We start from the raw sequence: 20350 nt of genomic DNA on the forward strand, positions 1-20350 counted from the left end.
AGCGAAATAAGATAATTCAGTCAACTAGATTTTCTTTTTGCGAGTAGAGAGAACTCAGGGAAGATTCATTAGGGTGGTACAACATCCTTCTGGGAAAACATCAGTCACACTAGTGCAGATTCCACTAACCAAGGCTACTGATGATTGAAATTAGAAAATCCCTGTGATTCACCAAACCTGAATCCTTGCCTAAAATATAGCACTACGTCTATCATTATCCATTTAAAAAGCCAACTGAGTCTCAAAAGGTTTCCTCAAGCAGAAAAGAACTCCATATTTTCAGAATTGGCAAGATGGCTGTAATGAGGGGTGGTGAGTTTGGGGGATGGGAAGGTGGTTGGGGGTATCAGATGTTTTCCACCCTAAAGGTATGTGCTGATTTTATGTTTCTTGCCAGTTTTCTTTAGATCCTTGTGAATAGTTCCATTAGGCACTTTAAATTTACTTCATAGAACTCATTCCCTGCTTGAGAGTTAGAGCTGGTATTTTCATTCCTCTTCTTTTTGGCTTTTTGGCATAATTTTGACTCTTCAGAGTAGCTATTCATTTTCTTTTCTCAAAATTTGTCCTTTCTTTCGTTCCTCCTTCCCTTACTCCCTCTCAGTTTTTAAAAATTGAACATTCGTAGAATTAGATTGATCATAATTCTCACTTTATAGCAGAATTAACCCATGTCCCACTTTCCTTTTGTATTTGATTCATTCATGTAATTGTATTATTCTGTATGTCCCCATCTCCAAATCCATTTTCCCATCAAAGACGTTTATTCTTGTGTATTTAATGTGAGTTTTTCCGAGCCATCTTTTATATATTTATTTACATATATATTAATAAGCAATAAATAGTATTGTTATAGGTATGTGCTTTCAATTTACAGAAATGCTCTCATCTGACGTACCTTGTTACTTTTCTTCACTCAACATTATGTTTTTGAAATCTATCAATGTCAATATGTTGCACAAGTTCATTCTTCTTGATTTCCACATATTTCATCAATTTCCCTATTGATAGCTATTTAGTTTGTTTCCAACTAGGACAATGCTACAGTGAACATACTACATATATATTTTTACCAGTATAAAAGGTTTCGTTGGCAGGGGATGTTATATAACAAGATTATAATCACTAGGTTCACAGTAAGCATATTGTCAACTTTTGTAATTATTTCCAATTTGCTCTTCTGTGTGGCTGCATATACAAAGATTCTCACTGCCATATTTTTTAATCTTGACTTGAGACTGCTCAACATTTTATTTTGGCCAAAATTATGGTTATGAAGTACTATTTCATTGTTATTTTAGTTTGGCATTTCTGTGATTGCTAATAAGGTTGAGTTTTTTTTCATTTGTATATCAGGTACTTATGCTTCCTGTCTGTGGATTGTATAGTCATATTCTCTGCTAATTCTACTATTGGGTTTCCCATCTTTTCTTGTTGATTTGCAGGAGACCCTTGTGCAGCCTATGTATTCTTTGCCAGATGGAAATATCATCTCTGGACCTGTCATCAGAGAAAATCAAATCCATGAGACTTCCCCTTTATGGAGTTGTGCTTTTACATCTTACTTCAGATTCCTCCCTGGATGCTGTGAAATTAGCCTTTTATATTTTTATTTTTTTGTTTTGATTTTAATATTGAATATAATACTGCAATTCATATAATGCAATGGAAAAATAAAAAAGTATGAGGATTAGAAAAGAAGTTGATAGAAGTATTTGTATAGAACATTCTTAAGAATCAGCAGGAAATTATTAGAACTAGTAAAAATTAGCAAGATAGCTGGGTAACATTAACTAATTGCAAAAATAAATTTAACTTTAGAAAATCAATCTAATTCACCATTTTTACAGAATGAAGGGAAACAATTATTTATCATCTTGACAGATGTAGAAAAAGCGTTTAATAAATTTAACAACTAATAAAAATATTTATAATAAATCTCATGCAATTCATTTAAAATAGTGGCACATTATGCTCTAAAAAGTAACAATTTCTCTGTCTTTTAAACCAGTTATTATTAAACAGAAAATATAATCCCATATATAATGGCAATAAACCTTAAAAAATGAATAAGACTTTTACAGAGAAATATTTTAATACAATATGGGAAAACACACAAAAAATATCTAAATGAATGGAAAGATATACCACATCTCTGAATGAAAAAATAACATGATAAAGATAATATTTATTCCCATTCTAATCTGTAAATTTAATGCAATTCAAATAAAAGTTGTGGATATCCATAGCAATTTAGAAAAGAAGAGGAAAGATGAGAGAGTAAGGCTTACGATATCAAGGTTTATAGCAAATATGTGACAATTAAATTACTCTAGCACTGTCACAAAAAGAGACAAATAGACTACAAAAGTAGAATAGAGGTTCCAAAATCATGCCTATGTGCAGATGCAAAACTGATAAGAATAGATTAGTTACTTAAATCATTCATGAAACAGTGGACTATTTAAAAACTAATGTTACCTATAAAATAATAATGACAACACTTATTGAACACTTAATGTGTACTAGCACTGTTTCAAATGTTGAAATATATATTGACTTGATCTCATAAGAACAATATGAATATTCTTAGCACCATTTTACAGCTGACAAATCTAAAGCACAGGTACAGAGAGATGGATAACTTGAAGACTCCCAAGCATGGATTCCAACCTAGACAGTTTGGCTCCAGTGTTTACATGTATAACAACTATTCTACACATCCATTTCAGAGCTGTATTAGCTCACTATAAGTGGAAAAATACAATTTAATCCTTACTTTAAACAACACACACACACACACACACACACACACACACACACACAATGACCCCCAAATGAATCGTCCTGTCCCCTCCCCTCCTTTATTTATTTATTTATTTATTTATTTATTTATTTCATTTATTTTGAGACAGAGTCTCATTCTGTTGCCCGGGCTGGAGTGCAGTGGCGCGATCTCAGCTCACTGCAACCTCTGCCTCCTGGGCTCAAGTGATTCTCCTACCTCAGCCTCCAGAGTAGCTGGGACTACAGGCACCCACCACTATGCCCGGCTAGTTTTTGTATTTTTAGAAGAGACAGGGTTTCACCATATTGGCCAGGCTGGTTTCAAAGTCCTGAGCTTGTGATCTGCCTGCCCTAGCCTCCCAAAATGCTGGGATTACAGGCGTGAGCCACCATGCCCGGCCTCCCCTCCGTTTTCAAAAGCCCATACATAAGCCAATATTTCTGGTCCCTGGTACCTGGTGAAAATCACTCACTTTAAAATATGAATCTAAGAACTCTAAATTTCTTAGAATCACCCATTGACATCTGTGTTCATTTTTAATTTTAGTTTTTCAGTTTCCTTTGCTCAATACCTTATAGAAGAAATGAATTTTCATTACCAAAAATTAACTATTACATTACAAGGATAAAGTAAAGCAGTGATGAACCATGCTGGATTTCCATCAGAATGGAACCTAACATCTGGAAGCACTGTATACTTCCAGAGAAGTAAGACTTATTTGACAGAGAAATAAGACTTTTTAAAAAGGGAATTTTTGCCACATATTGAGCTGAACACCCATGGAAGTTCTTGAGGTCATGTTAGCTAAATGTCAGAATGTTTTCTGAATATCAGTTATGGCAGGAAACAAAATAGCATGTCATCTCTAATGACAGAGTCTAAAAATAAACGTATACCTAGAAATTCAAAAATTCATCTCTACCTCTCAACCAGTTGGAATAAAAATATTCATATGGATTTAAGATGCCAACATAGGGATGGATAAGGTTTCAGTGAATAAAAATATCTAAAAAGTTTACTTTTTTCCTACAGCATATTAAATTATAAATGAAAATATCTCTCTGACACAACTAAACTCTCTGGGGCTTTAGCATTCCCTTATATTTTCCAATTCACCATCCATTGACTTTCATCCAGTATCTTGTATATAACCTTTTCCTCCACTCCAAGGACAAAGAATTAAATAAGCAGAGTATGGACAGGGAACTCACCTATTAATTGCATCTCTCAAAAACATCTATGAGAGAACATAGATGTTCTACCATAAGGACAATAAACTACCATAAACTAAGAACATAAACTATCATAATTAGTGATCATTAAAATCTCTTTTTCTCTCTAATAATTTGTTATCCCCAAACTCCTGGGAGCCTTGTTCTCATTGGTCAAAAAAAGCTCTCGTCCATGCCATTCTGTCCTGAACAATATGAAGTCATGCACATTTTACTCCTAACACATATCTTCTCTCCCATGACCAACAGAGCCAAGGAATGGAACGGTTCGTCCATAATGAATGAGTTTCTCAATCCATTCACACATCCCCTTTACTAGATGGTGTTGGATAAGTGGGAGAGAAGGAATTAAGTAGGCAACACATTTTTGCAGGGGGTGGGAGCGGTGCATCTGTGTATGTTAGTTACATGGGCACATACACGCTCATGTATTGTCATCAGCCCACCAGAGAGTTAACATTTCCACCACCCTCCTTCACAGATAAAAATTGGCAAAGAAGTAGGGTGTAGAAACACACCTGAAATTCCTTAAAATAAACCTCTATGTTTTTGACGTGCCATCTGTAAAACTGTGTTCTTTCATTTTTAAAAAATTTGGCTTCCTAGAAGACAGCAATAACACAACCCTGAATCATAGCCAATTTTGAGATTATATTGCTTTTCTGATTTGTGTGTCCTACTTAAAAATTGTTCTGGGCAATAAGGGGCTGGAAACTCAGCAAGATAGAAGAAAATGTCTGCCTGCAAGCTCTACTCACTTCATGTTTTTATTTGTGAAGGATTTTCATATTTCTTAAATTTAATGAATTTTAGTAGAGCTGTAGAAAAATAGAAAAGACCTAGGATTTTTTAAATTGGAATCAAACTTTATGATAGATATGCTTGATTATAAGAAGTTACTTTCAAATGCTATTGAATGACCCAATTTCAAATCTTCTGTCCTTACTTTGGGCCTGTAGAGGGGAAGAAGGTGAATTTCTATATGTCATTACAAATATTGGCTTAAAATTGGTATCACATCTTTGATGAACAGAATTTAAGTTCCACTGTAGTGATGTTAGTAATCTAAAAGTGATATAATTACAGTTATCAAATACCCCAAATCATAGGTGACCAAGACAGTAAGCAGCCTATGGTTTTGAGGAGTCAAGGAATAGTGGTATGGTAATCTTACTAGGCCATTCAAGCTGAGTATGATTCTGCATGTGGTCTTATGATTTAGAGGGACCCTGAACTATTATCTTGTTATAACATACATAGTAAGTGCTTCTTGTAAACCCACAAAATTCCATCTACTAACTTCCTCAACAAAATCAAACGTTTATGCCTGTCATCACTGCAAATCTCCGGGAACCCCAGAAATGTCACTAGGGGTTATTCCACTCATGTTTTCTGTCAATGATATTGAAATATCAGTGCTAACAGCACTTTTCATTTAAGGTTTTGAAAAAAAATGAGACTACTGTAATGAACCATTTTGGGAATTTGGATTTGAGAAACAGTATTCTTAAAACTGAGTTTTTCTAGGTAGTTGATCTGATTTTTCCCTTACATAGGCAATTCATAGGGTAGATTTAGCACTTTGCCTATAATTGATATGTGTCCACTCTCCTCATCCCTGTATAGCTTGAAAACAAAGATAATTTCTAGATTTCCAGGCCCTCCCGAGACTATGGAGTGAGTCTAGGACAGTGCACCATTCAGGATGTGTCCAAGGGACATTGAATAGTATTATAAAGGCAGAGAAAGCTTGATCTATCCAAATTTTCTCTTCCCTGTACTACTTGTGGGGAAGGTGGGTGGGGATGAGTGAAACTAGTCTTAGTGAGCTGGCCAAAATTCTTGCCTTTAAGTAGCAGCCAGACATTATTACAGTTCATAGTCATTGGAAGCACAATGTCACAGAACTTGAAACTGACCTAAGAGGTCAGATAGGTCCAGAATTTGTATAAGACATTGAATATATCTCATCTCTTATATCACACCAATGGGTTTGAAAACAACACCCTTTTGTTTTATCTTTACTTTCTCTGTTTTTCAGCTCTCTGTTTCCTTTTTCCTGCTTCCTGTGAGTTACTCAAGCAATTTTTGGGATTCCATTTTGATGTATCACTAGTGTTTTTGAGTATCTTTGTATTTTCTTCTTAGTGGTTGCTCTAGGTATTACATTATATTTACCTTCTTCTTTTTTCTTTTAGAAAATCTGCCTACCTGACCACTGGTGCATAATTCTGTCAATATATCTCTTCACAACAGGTCCCAAATGACTGGTACAAAAACCTTCAGTACTTTTCTTTTGAGCATTTATTCTGAGATTGGATAATTTCCTGGGTACAGATATTTCTCACCAGAACATGCTGCTGGGTGCTTGAAATCTAATCCATCTCTGACTTAACATTTTATATTTCTGGGCTGGGTGCGATGGCTCACACCTGTAATCCCAGCACTTTGGGAGGCCGAGGCGGGTGGATCATGAGGTCAGGAGATCGAGACCATCCTGGCTGACACGGTGAAACCCCGCCTCTACTAAAAAAATACAAAATTAGCCGGGTGTGGTGGCAGGCACCTGTGGTCCCAGACATTCAGGAGGCTGAGGCAAGAGAATGGCATGAACCTGGGAGGCAGAGCTTGCAGTGAGCTGCTGAGATGGAGCCTCTGCACTCCAGCCTGGGCAACAGAGAGGGACTCTGTCTCAAAAAAAAAAAAAAAAAAAAAAAAAAAAAAAGATTTTATTTTATATTTCTGCATTATTTAGGCAATAGACTTAACTTACAAAAATACCTATTTAAACCTATTAGGGTAATGGGGAAGTATACTATATCTAAACTGTAAAAAAAAGAAAGCCTAAACTTTGAGAAATCATATGACAGTTACCAATTGACATTGTTAGTAATGAATTTATTTTTTAGAGCACACATGTTTCTTTTTTTCCAGTATTATGAATGAATTGCCTTTTGTAAAGCTAATTGGTTTCATTTGTATGGTCATTTCTGAGTCTTCAGGTTACTTAACCTATTAAAAGCATTTGTCAAACTTGATTCATTCCTCCTCCTCGGAATACTTTCTCCGATTGTCTTCTAAGATAAAATTTTCTAACTTTTCTCAGACATTACTTCTTCTTAGTTCCCTTTTTCTGCTTCCTTTTTATCTTTCTGATCTGTAAAGGTTGAAGTGTTCCAGGGCTCAGTTTTTGTCTCTTCTCCATTTACTCCTGCATAATACACAATCTGATTAAGTGCTACGGTTTTAAACATTTATATGCTTATTACTCTTAAATTTATTTTTGTTTGGTTTAACTATATAAATTTTTGACATCCATTTTTTGATATACAAACATGGCAATTTTATATGATTAAATGTAAAAAACTATATATATGTGTGTGTGTGTGTATATATATATATATGCACTCTATATACATATTGATTTGAACATCTAAAACTTAGGATGTACTATTAGCTGACTCCTAAATTCTTGTCCTCTAGTCTCCTCATAGAAATCTACTCATCTGATGATACTTCCTGCGTTCTGTGAATTCCCAATCTACCATCAAATTCTGTCAATTCTATCTGTAAAATATATCCCAAATCCAATCAATCCTGACCAGTCTCACTGCTCCCAATTTAGCTGTAAACTGTTGTGATACATGAACATAGAGTGTGGAATGATGGAAAATGGCTACTCAGAAGGGTGAAAGGGTAGAACGGATGACAAAAAATTACCGAATAGGTACAATGTACGTTATTTGGGTGATGGATACTCTAAACCTTATTTTGCCAGTGCACTATCTATGCATGTAACAAAATCACACTTGTACTCCATAAATTTATAAGTAAAGTGGTGTGGTAGCCTGTATTAGGGTTCCCCAGAGAAACAGAACCATCAAGATATGTGTGCTTGCGCACACGCTTGTGTGTGTGTGTATCCTATATATCCCATAACACACATATATTTTTATTATGGGAATTAGCTCATCCAATCATAGAGGCCCAAAAGTCTAATGATATGCTGTCTGCTGGGGAACGAGGAAAATTGGTGGTATAGTTCAGTCTGAGTCCAAAGGCCTGAGAACTCAGTGTTGGGGAGTGGTATAAGTCCTGGAATCTGAAGTCTTGAGAATCAGCAGCTCCAATGTCTAAGGAAGGGGGATGAATGCTCCAGCTTAAGAAGAGAGAGAGAATTCACCCTTCCTCCACCTTTTTGTTCTATCGAGGCCTTCCAAGGATTGGATGATGCCTGCCCACATTATTGAGAGCACATCTTCTTTACTTTGTCCACTGATTCAAATGCTAATCTCTTCCAGAAATACCCTTTCACACACCCAGAACTAATGTTTCACCAGCTATCTAAAAAATCATTACAGGAGCTTCCCTTCATTGGTCTTTTATTTGTATAACATGTTACTTGAAGAATGAGTCGACTTATTTGTGAAATGTTAGAAGCCGTGGCTCGCTATTGGTGGTGATGGTTGGGTGAAGGGAAGCAGTAGGGCTAAAATTACTCATGTTTTTCCTCAGGATATTACTTCTTTGCTATAGTCATTGTGTGTTCTAAGCGGCCCACAGCACTTCTAGTAATACGCTTTTCCACTTGATAAATATTGTAATTGCTGTGTCCTCTCCTCCTTCCTCGACCCACATTCTTTGTGCAGCTTGGACTTACAATTTTAATGATACCACATTATACTGTACTCAAAACCATTTACTGTTATAAATAAACTTAGCTAATGGACCAAAGTAGTGTCCTTTTTTTTTTTTTTTTTGAGTCTCAATCTGTCATCCAGGCTGGACTGCTTCCTGAATTCAAGCAATTCTCCTACCTCAGCCTCACAAGTAGCTGAGACAGGAGTGTGCCACTACTCCCGGCTGATTTTTTTTTTTTTTTTTTTGCATTTTTAGTAGAGATGGATTTTTGCCATGTTGGCCAGGCTGGTCTCTAACTCCTGACCTCAAGTAATACCCCTGCCTTGACCTCCCAAAGTACTAGGATTACGAGCGTGAGCTACAGTGCCCGGCCCAACGTAATGCCTTGACTCTTCTTCCCTTCGAATGAGTTTCTTTTCAAACAGTATAATGCCTGGGAAGCTAAGCAAGAGTTATTATCCCCAGATTTCTGGGCCACTCCTCAATCCCAAGAGGCCCAGGCATGTTTCTTTTACCATCAGTCTCCTGAAATTCTCATGAAAACACAACCAATAGGTCTACCTTCCTCCTCTGCCTGCTAAGACATGCCTGGAATACTCTTCACATATTACTAGAAATCACTTTAAAAATTGAGATGATATGCAAATTTTTACTTTAGACAAAATGAATAAAGATAAGTTGCTGTTACATTTGGAAGAAAAAATGGGCAACTTTATTGTGTAAGTTTATTAGGAGCTATGCATCATTTCCAAATTCAGGAAGTCATGGTTTCCTGCTAGTACTGACTAAAAAGCAGTAGCTAAATGGATTGGTAGAGCTAATTAGGTCATTTAAAATTATTGCTTCCACTGCTTTCAATAAAGGATATATTTATTTTCTTTGTAATGTTTAAACACAGCAGTTATAATTTAAACAAATAAGTAAAAGAATGCACAGACTTATTCACAAAACAAGCCCACTGTTTTATATTTTAAAATTTTTTAGCTGCATTCAATGAATTCCGGTGGGATTTGGTTAGTTTATTTTCTTTTCGGTTTTAGTTAGGAAACCCTACTGCCATTGTAGGTAGTTATGCTAGAGGAATACTTACGTTTTTATTTGATTACATTTAATGTTAGTGATTTTTTATTTAATTAGATTTAGTGATGTTATATTCTCAGTTGGATTTTGTTTTTAAAGAGCGGAGCAGGCCGCTGCCATAAGCACAGCGGTGCTGGAGCCTAGAGGAGACCCGGGCTACCGCTTTGCCTCCCTTGTATCTCACTGCCAATCACTTCTGTCTTTGGACCTGCTCCAACAATCTGTTAAAACATGGTGGATTACTATGAAGTTCTAGGCGTGCAGAGACATGCCTCAACTGAGGATATTAAAACGGCATATCGAAAACTGGCACTGAAGTAACACTCAGATAAAAATCCTGAGAATAAAGAAGTGGCTGGGCGCGGTGGCTCACGCCTGTAATCCCAGCACTTTGGGAGGCCGAGGCGGGTGGATCACAAGGTCAGGAGATCAAGACCATCTTGGCTAATACGGGGAAATCCCGTCTCTACTGAAAAAAAAAAAAAAAAAACTTAGCCGGGCGTGGTGTCGGGTGCCTGTAGTGCCGGCTACTCCGGAGGCTGAGGCGGGAGAATGGCGTGAACCCGGGAGGCGGAGCTTGCAGTGAGCCGAGATTGCACCACCGCATTCCAGCCTGGACGACAGAGTGAGACTCCGTTTTAAAAAAAAAAAAAAAAAAAAAAAGAAAGAAAGAAGAAGCCGAGGCCTGTGAAGTGCTGTCAGATGCTAAAAAGCAGGACATCTATGAAAAATATGGCAAAGAAGGGTTAATTGGTGGAGAGGAGGTGGAAGTCATTTTGACAGTTCCTATGAGTTTGGCTTCACATTCCCTAACCCCCAGATGATGTCTTCAGGGAAGTTTTTGGTGGAAGTTTTTGACTTCTTTGGATTTACTTCATTCAGGTCACTAGGTCATGGGAGTCGCACTTCATTCTCTTCCACCTCATTTGGTAGTACTGGGATGGGCAACTTCAAATCGCTATCAACTTCTACTAAAATGGTTGGTAGAAAAATTACTACAAAGAGGATTGTCGAGAATGGTCAGGAAGGAATAGATGTTGAAAAAGACGGCTAAAGTCCTAAACGATAAATGGTAAGAAGCAGCTTCTGGCTTGGGTAACAAGTAATTCAATGCATGCATTTAACAGAAATGTCAAACGATGACAAGTGCCATTTGAGGATTAACAGGAACTTTTTTTTTTTTTTTGAGACAAAGTCTAGCTCTGTTGCCCAGGCTGGAATGCAGTGGTGTGATCTCGGCTCACTTCAACCTCTGCCTCCTGGGTTCAAGGGATTCTCCTGCCTCAGCCTCCAGAGTAGCTGGGACTACAGGTGCGTGCCACCAAGCCCAGCTAATTTTTTTCATATTTTTAGCAGAGACAGGGTTCCGCCATGTTAGTCAGGATGGTCTTGATCGCCTGACCTTGTGATCTGCCCTCCTCGGCCTTCCAAAGTGCTGGGTTTACAGGCATGAGCCACTGCGCCAGGCCCACAGGAACTTCTTTTTAAGATTTCAAACAAACACGACTTTCAGTATAATTGTATCTAAAGTATTTATAAACAGCTCATCAGAGCCCATATTTGTCATAGCCTTTTGAGTTTATTGGTGGGATCTTTTTTTTGGTCTTTAAAGTTGTCGAAATCTCTGTGTGCACTTTGCCTTTTAGTAAACTTACTCCAAGGTGAGAGTTTACCCTTTTGTAGTAGGACAAGATTGCATACTAACACCAGCATGGATCTGCTTTTCTGTTGTGTCTGAAATGTGAGCCTCCTAGTATTGTCCTGCTGTGAAATTAACATTGACAGGATGAATCTTCTACAGCAACAGTTTTCAACATTTTTGGCACCTGGGTCGGGTTTCATGGAAGACAATTTCTGCATGGATGGGGTGGGAGTGGGGGATGGTTTTGGGATGATTCAATCACATTACATTTATTGTGCACTTTATTTCTATTATTACTATTACACAGTAATATATAATGAAATAGTTATACAACTCATCTTAATGTAGAATCAGGGGGAGCCCTGAGCTTGTGTTCCTGAAGTCCCATTTGGGAGTGATGGGAGACAGTGACAGATCATCAAGCATTAGATTCTCATAAGAAGCATGACGTCTAGATCCCTCACATGTGCAGTTCACAGTGGGGTCCACGTTCCTATGAGAATCTAATACTGCACTGATCTGACAGGAGGTGGAACTCAGGAGATATTGCCAGCAATGGGGAGTGGCTGTAAATACAGATGACGCTTTGCTGGCTTGCCCACTGCTCGCCTCCTGCTGCGTGACCCAGTTCCTACAGGCCACAGAGTGCTACAGGTCAGTGGCCCGAGAGTTGGGGACCCCTGTTCTACAGAAATAACTTCAATTTTTTTTTCAGTATGTTGTAGTGAAAGATATTAGTGCAATAATGGTAATATATTTCTGGTTTAATATAAATTAATAATGTTTCCAGTGGTGCATGAATGCTGGAAACTTGGTAAGTTTTGACAATTGTTTAACTATGTAATATCAAGCTTAGGTTTAAACAAGTATAGCTGTGGCCAGGCATGGCGGCTCACGCCTGTAATCCCAGCACTTTGGGAGGCCGAGGTGGGCGGATCACCTGAGGTCGGGAGTTCGAGACCAGCCTGGCCAATATGGTGATACCCTGTCCCTACTAAAAATTTAAAAAATTAGCTGGGCATGGAGGTGTGTGCCTGTAGTTCTAGCTACTTAGGAGACTGAGGCAGGAGAATTGCTTGAACCTGGGAGGCGGAGGTTGCAGTGAGCCGAGATCATACCACTGCCCTACAGCCTGGTCAAGAGAGTGGGACTCTGTCTCAAAAAAACAAAACAAACAAGCAAACAAACAAAAACAAAAAAACAAACAACAAAAAGGAAAGCTGGTAAGCTGGGTCTTTATGATTTGCTTAAAAAAATAAAAAAGAAAGAAAATTGACATGAATGTGTTTGGTGCATTCTTTCCTGAGTGGGAAAAAAAAAAAGAATGGAGCAAATGAAACCAAATATTTACTTAAAGTCATTTTGAATATTGTGCAAGTACGTGCTTATTGAGAAAGTTGAACTTTCTCTAAGACAGATCCCCTCCAATGTCTACATTTTAACTGCAGATTAGTTTGAGACTGGGGACTTGTGAAACAAAATAAGTATTCAGAAAAACATTATTTTATTTGTGGTGGTGAGCAGACGCAAGAAGGAGGGGAAAGGCCTGCAGTAGATGAACCGTCCCCTGAGATTTTCTAGAAGGGGCCACTAAGAATTTTCTTTGGATTTTTCAAGTGTAAGGATGTGTCTGAGTCACTTCATCAGCTCACCCTCTACCGTCATAGCTGAGAATGAAAAGACACTGTCAGCAGCCTTGAGTCAGCCATGAAACCGAGGCTCCTCAGGGATGAGTGGCAATACCAGGGTCCCAATAAAAACTTTGTTCCTGAGTAGTTCTCCTTCCTGCAGTTATTAACTCAGGGCTTCTTCCTCAACAACTTCTTAAGAGATGACAAATTACATCCCTGGTCTTGTGTCTTTCATCCTGAAGTGCACAATGATTGCCTAAGACAAACATTTCATGAACTGTCTCTTCTTGAACTCTCTCATTTCTGCCCTGCTTTTCAGAGTTGACTGACCAGTTTCTCTACTTCCCCACACCCTGTTCTCACTTTTACCACTGTCCCATTTTACCCTTTGAGGCCACCATTCCATTATTAAAAGCATTCTGAGATATTGGCCCTTCCATTCTCTTCTTTCATTTCCTTGGTTGACCCTAAACTTAGAATCCTTAGATTCTGGAGCTATAAGGGATCTTAAGGGTTAATTTGCTTCACTGTCTTATAGATGAATGAAGTCCAGAGAAATTAACTGTTCAAGGTTATGTAGCTCCATACAAACACTACTAGGAGTATTTTCACTACATATCCCTCAAGTTTGTTAATGTTATTATTATTTTTAGTAATAATTTATACCTCATTTTTTGGCATCATGTAGTAGAAATAAATTTGATGTTGATGTGAAAAAAGTAATTTATTTACTGAACATGTACTATGTGTCAAAAATTGTTCTACATACTGGAAATTCAGCTGTGAATAAAGTAGGAAAAAAACCTTCAACGTTCATGGACTTTGCATGGTGGAAAATAGATTCTAAATGGATACACAAGTAAAATATATAATGGTTGTCGTGGTGCTGAAAATTTAAGTTGGGGGTTGGGGGAGACATGAAACCAAGGCTTTCGAAGTGAGGAAACTGAATGTGCTGAACCCAAATCAAAGAACTAGAGGCCTTTCTTGATTGATTTAATTTTTCTAATGAAGGATTGCCAATTATAATTCTTCTGAAGTCTTTTTTTCTTCCTTCTGATAGGAACACTGTAAAGTTATTTGGTAGAAAGTACTGTAATGAAAGCGTGATTTTGCCCTGGCTGCCACCCTCATTACTTTCATTTATTTTTGTTGATCTCACTCCTCACAGAGGCATGATTCACCCATTGATACAGCAGTCACTAGCTAAATTTTGAATTTCTTGAATTTCTTCACTTTCAAGAACTGAGTTTCTCACTTGAAGGCAAAAGATGATTAATCAAGGCTTCAAGTAAGAGAAAAAACATGGTGCAGGGGCAGCCTGGAGCTGCCAGGGCTTCAGCTCAAATACCCATGGTATGGACATTCACAGAAGAGGGCGACAGCCTGGAGACTGAAGAAGGAATTGGCGCAGAAAACAGACGAATAAGTACTGACTCATTGTCTCTGTTTTTTCCTAACCCAGTGAACTAGGAACTCACTGTACACTATTTTAAAACTGAGGAGGATGGGCAGTCTTTAATTATATGGGAGTAATTAAATAGGGAAATAGTATAGCAGACTATATATACACATACATACACACACACACACACACACATATATATGTATATCTTTTTTGTGTGTGTGATGGAGTCTCACTCTGTCTCCCAGACCGGAGTGCAGTGCCACCATGTCGGCTCACTGCAACTTCCGTCTCCTGGGTTCAAGCAATTCTCCTGCCGTAGTATCCCAAGTAACTGGGATTTTAGGTGCCCACCACCACGCCTGGCTAATTTTTTTATATTTTTAGTAGAGACATGATTTCACCATGTTGGCCAGGCTGGTCTCAAACTCCTGACCTCAGGTGATCCGCCCACCTTGGCCTCCCAAAGTGCTGGGATTACAGGCATGAGCCACTGCATCCACCCCCAAGCTATATCTTTAAGGAGACTTTAGTTCAAATCCTGGCTCTAGTACTTACTAGTTTTGTGATCTTAGAAAGGGTGATTGATTAATGATTGTGAAACTTGGTTTCTGCTCCTTAAAGATAATAATACTAATTTATGCTCCTAGGATATTAGAGAGAATTTTTAGAAAGAAGTAAATCTTTGGTCTAGAGGTTCTAGGAGAAATTCACATCCAAGGTCGGTCATTCAGCTTGCTGGGGGAATTCAGTCCTTGTGGTTGTAGGATCACGGTCCTTGTTTCCCTCCTGGCTGTCAGGAAGGGACTTTTCTCAGCATCCAAGAAGCTTCCCACATTTCTTCCTACATGGCCCCATCCATCTTCTAGCCAGATTTACATATACATAACATATGTATCACATCATATACTATATTATATTTATTATATTATGTATATGTGTGTATGTGTCATAGTTAAGTGACAATGTCACACACACATTTTATATATATAATGTCTATTATATATATGACACACACACATTTTGTGTTACTTAACAACAAGGATACATTCTGACAAATGTGCTGTTAGGTGATTTCATCATCATGCAAACACCATGGAGTGTACTTACAGAAGCATAGATGGTATAGCCTACTACACATCTAAGCTATATGGTATAGCCTGCTGCCTCTAGGCTATACGTACTGCCTCTATGCTATACAGCATGTTACTGTACTGAATACTGCAGGCAATTGTAACACAGTCGTGTTTGTGTATCTAAACATATCTAAACATAGAACTGGTACAGTAAAAATATGATATAAAAGATGAAAAACAATACACGTGTATAGGGCACTTAGAATGGAATTTGTGGGACTGGAAGTTGCTCTGGCTGAGTCGGTGAGTTGTGAGTCTACACAATTGTTGACTTTATCAACACTGTACACTTGGGCTACATGAAATTTATAAAAACAGTTTTCAATAATAAATTAACTTTAGCTTACTGTAACTTTTTTACTTTATAAACTTACATTTTTTAGCTTTTGACTTGTGATAGCTTGAAACACAAACATTTCACAGTTATAAAGAATATTTTCTTTCTTTATATCTGTAGCCTATAAACTTTTTCCTATTTTGAAAAGTTTTTATTTTCATTTTTACTTTTTAAACTTTTTGTTAAAAGCTAAGACACAAACACACACATTAGCCCAGACCTACACAGGGTCAGAATCACCAATATCGCTGTCTCCCACTTCCATATCTTGCCCCACTGGAAGGTCTTTAGGGACAATAACACACATGGAGCTGTTGTTTTAAGATGCCTTCTTCTCGAATACCTCTGAGGAGCTTCCCGAAACTGTTTTACAGTTAACTTTATTCTTTAATAAGTAGAAGGAGCACACTCTAAAATAGCAATACAGAGAATATTATAGTAAATACATAAACTGGTAATGTAGTGGTTTATTGTCATTATCAAGTATTACGTACTGTACATAATTGTATGTGCTAGACTTTTATATGACTGGCAGCACAGTAGGTTTGTTTACACTAGCATCATCACAAATACCTGAATAATGTGTTGTGCTATGATGTTACGATGGCTATGACATAACTAGATAATAAGAATTTTTCACCTCCGTTATAATCTTACCAGGCGACCATCATATATGCAGCTTGTCATTGACTGAAATACTGTTATGTGGCATATGACTGTAGATAGATAGATATGCACAAACATATAGATGTATATATACACATATATAATGATATATATACACACACACGTATATAAAGAGATTTATTATAAGAAATTGACTCACACAATTATGGCAGTGACCAAGTCCCAGGATCAGAAGGGTAAATTGGCAAGCAAGAGATCCATGACGGTGGATGGTTTAGCTCAGTCCAAGTCTAGAGCCTGAGAACTAGGAGAGCAAATGGTGTAGTTCCTGGCCAAAGACTGGCAGACTTGACACCAGAAAAATCAATGTTTCCACTTGAAGGCTGTTAGGCAGGAAGAATTCTCTGTTACTCAGGAACGGATGATTTTATTCATTCTATTCAAGGCTTTAATTGATTGGATGAGACGCACCCATACCAGGGAGCACAATCTGCTTCTTTCAGTGTGTTGACTTAGGTGTTAATCTCATCCAAAACATCCTCACAAAAGGATCCAGAATAATGTTTGACCAAATATTTGGGCCCTTGTGGCACAAACAAATCACATTTCACTTATTGAACATTTATTCTATGACTGCTTACTACTCTAATTCATTTAATCTTTACAAGTGACCTTATGGGTGGGTCCTACTCCCAGCATGATTTTCTCTATGAAGATGTGAAGAAGAGAGAGAGACGTTAAGAAAAATTCTCAATGACTCACAAGCAGTAAATAGCAGACCCAGGCCTTTAATCCAGCTGCATTTCTCAGACTCAGTACATTGCTCCTGTTGCTCAATCATCTGACCAAAGAAGATGGAAATCCACCAGGTTTTATCCAAAGGAGCTGAGTCTTTGGTGGACCAACCCAGTTGTGTTTCACTGATAGATCTATAAATGAGCAGTTGGCTCCCTGGAGGAATGTAGGAGAAACTTTCTAGCAATGTAAAATAATTAACCATGTTCAGATCTTTAGCAGACTTATGTGGGTTAGAAAGATGAATTAACAGCATATTACTTATTGAAACAGCATGCAATAACCTTTATTTGTGGGGCCAATGCAGTGGGTAGAAACAAATTCTGAAGAATAGCAAATATAGACTCAATTACATCACATTTTTACCTGTCCCTTGCTAATATGATTAAGTAAGTGCTTCCAGAATAGTTGACAGTTTAGTCATGACCAATTCCACTAATTTTAGGGTACTGGAGAAATCATTTAGATGCCAGAAATAAAAGAGAGACAGAGAGAGAGAGAGAATTGTATGATCTAACGAAGTTTTCCCATCTCCAGTATCTGTGAAACATATTATTTGGTAATACTTCAGAGATGCATATGTAATTTGAAGTAAATTATTATTATAACCAGGAGTATCTATTTTGGGACCTACATCCAATTGCAGTTGGTATGGCATGTTTGTCCTTGTGTGCCTGCCTGGTTACCAGGAGAAAGCCTGTCCTGGCCTCTGCATTAGGCAGGAGACACCGCTTTGCCTGAGCCTGATGAAGGCTTGCATTACTGAGTGGCTGAGGGACACAGCGCTTCTCAGATACACATCTTTGAAAAGATTACTGATTAGGGTCCTAATCCTTTATAAAAATTATCAGTATTTAACAATGATGGGGAAATCAACATAGCATGGAGATTTCACTAACCCAACGGAAGAGCTTTGTTTATTGCCCATGACACAGCTGCCCGTTAAAGAGTTCAGATTTGCAAGCCTTGGAAGACTGGCAAAGGCTAGCTTGTGGAACTTTACACTGGTTCATGGGAATAAAAATCTTTCTTAAGACAAGGCATTTTTTTGCCTTTGACATTATAGGAATATTGTCCAGGGGCCATGAATTTCTCAGGGGCCCATAAAAATATTTGAGGCTTAAAAAATGTATTGGCTCCAAATATGAAAAGATAACAGCAAAGTTGAAGTTAATAAATGTTTAGTTTAATATATACAAGGTATAACATCATATTACTCTATTACCTGTTAAATTTCTTATTAATTAAACATTAATTATTTTTGAAAGCAATTTCTAGATTGGATATTCTTAACTTGCCAAAAGTCTCAATAATAAATGATGACTACAGAGAATTTGATGCTAATTTTAAATTAAATGAATTATGTGTTTTACTTAATTTCTACAACAAATTATGAAGATATTCCAAAATTTTTACATCAAAATAGTATATTAATTATCTTTAACAAGTGACATAAAGCTTTTAAAAATATATGTGATACAAACTGCATGGTACTTCTAGCAGTAAGGTTGTCCAAAGCTAAACTAGGTTTCGAATGAGTCAGAGTATGATGAAAAGCAACAAAAAGATGTCTACGCAAACAGCATCAGATAAGTCCAGGAAAAAGCATCTGAGAAATCTGATAGGCAGAGTTCAGAGGTGGAGACTATGAAATATGAGCCATTAGGGAAGGTTGCAGGCAGGTAGCCATACAACACTTACCTTCACCAAGAGAGGACTGGCAATAGCAACAAGCCATGGTCCCAGCCCTAGACCAGCAAACTGGGGTTCAGAGTTAGGGCTTTTTTTTTTTCCTGAGGAATAAGTCAAATGTTGCATTATTACAAGGCAGCACAAGGTAAAGTTGACCTTGGTAGCAAGTTTGATTTGCTTCTGAGTTCCATGAGTTTTAAGCTAGAACTCGGTGTTCCCCCTGACCATGAACAGGTTCCAGAGTCTGAGTAAAGATTAAGATGTGAGAATCAAGAAAGTCAGCGAGTATTAATTAAGCCGTTACTATGTGTCAAGGCTGTGCTAAGTTTTGGGAATACAGTAGAGAACAAGCCAGATGTTAACTACTATGCCATGCTGCTTAATGTCTAATGAGAAAGACAGACATTAGACCAGTAACAAGTGGGATAAGTGCTACTGAAAAGAAGCATAGGGTGCTAAGAAAGTAGAACAAAGACTATGGGAGCAAGAGATCCAGACAGATCATTACAGAAAAATCAAAACTAGACCAAGCATGCCTAGAACTAGAAACTTTATTGACAGGAGAATCTCCTTCAGGTAGGGACATCACAGCGGAAGCTGCTGGAGGACTGGACAGGAGCTTGGCATGAAGGCATTTCTAAGGATTTTGTGGGACAGCTATATCAATCAGGGCTGAAGAGCTCTTGGTTAGCCCTTTGTGGACAAGATCTTCCCTAGGGCAACATGTGACATTGAGAAATGCTCTCTTGAAATATATTTAAGGGGCTCTGAATTACTGTGCTTATTCTCATAAATGGGCAATCATTTAAAGATTGTACTAACACTGTTTCTCAGACACTTTGGCTATTATACTTACCAATGACCAGCTAGTGTCACCTTATTGGATTGTCCTGTTGAGAAATCTGTCCCTTTTTTTATTCACTTTTTTTTTTTTGAGATGGAGTTTTTCTCTTCTCACCCAGGTTGGAGTGCAGTGGCACCATCTCAGCTCACTGCAGCCTCCACCTCCTGGGTTCAAGTGATTCTCCAGCCTCTGCCTCCCAGGTAGCTGGGATTACAGGCACCTGCCACCACGCCCAGCTAATTTTTGTTTTTCTTTTTCCTTTTTTTTTTAAGCTTTAATTCCTCAGTTTTATTTATTTTTTTATTTTTTCTTTTTTTTTTAAATTATTATTATACTTTAAGTTCTAAGGTACATGTGCATAACGTGCAGGTTTGTTACATATGTATACTTGTGCCATGTTGCTGTGCTGCACCCATCAACTCGTCAGCACCCATCAACTCGTCATTTACTCCTCAAGGATCTAGAACTAGATATACCATATGACCCAGCCATCCCATTAC

At 37.7% G+C, this 20350-nt stretch overlaps 1 pseudogene; it reads left to right on the forward strand.

Moving 5' to 3' along the window:
- The first annotated feature begins 8924 nt into the window (after positions 1 to 8924).
- On the forward strand, positions 8925 to 10938 carry LOC110743886 (annotated as a pseudogene).
- Positions 10939 to 20350: the final 9412 nt, after the last annotated feature.

The sequence above is a fragment of the Papio anubis genome, chromosome 8 (assembly GCF_008728515.1).
Source record: "Papio anubis isolate 15944 chromosome 8, Panubis1.0, whole genome shotgun sequence".
NCBI lineage: Eukaryota > Metazoa > Chordata > Mammalia > Primates > Cercopithecidae > Papio > Papio anubis.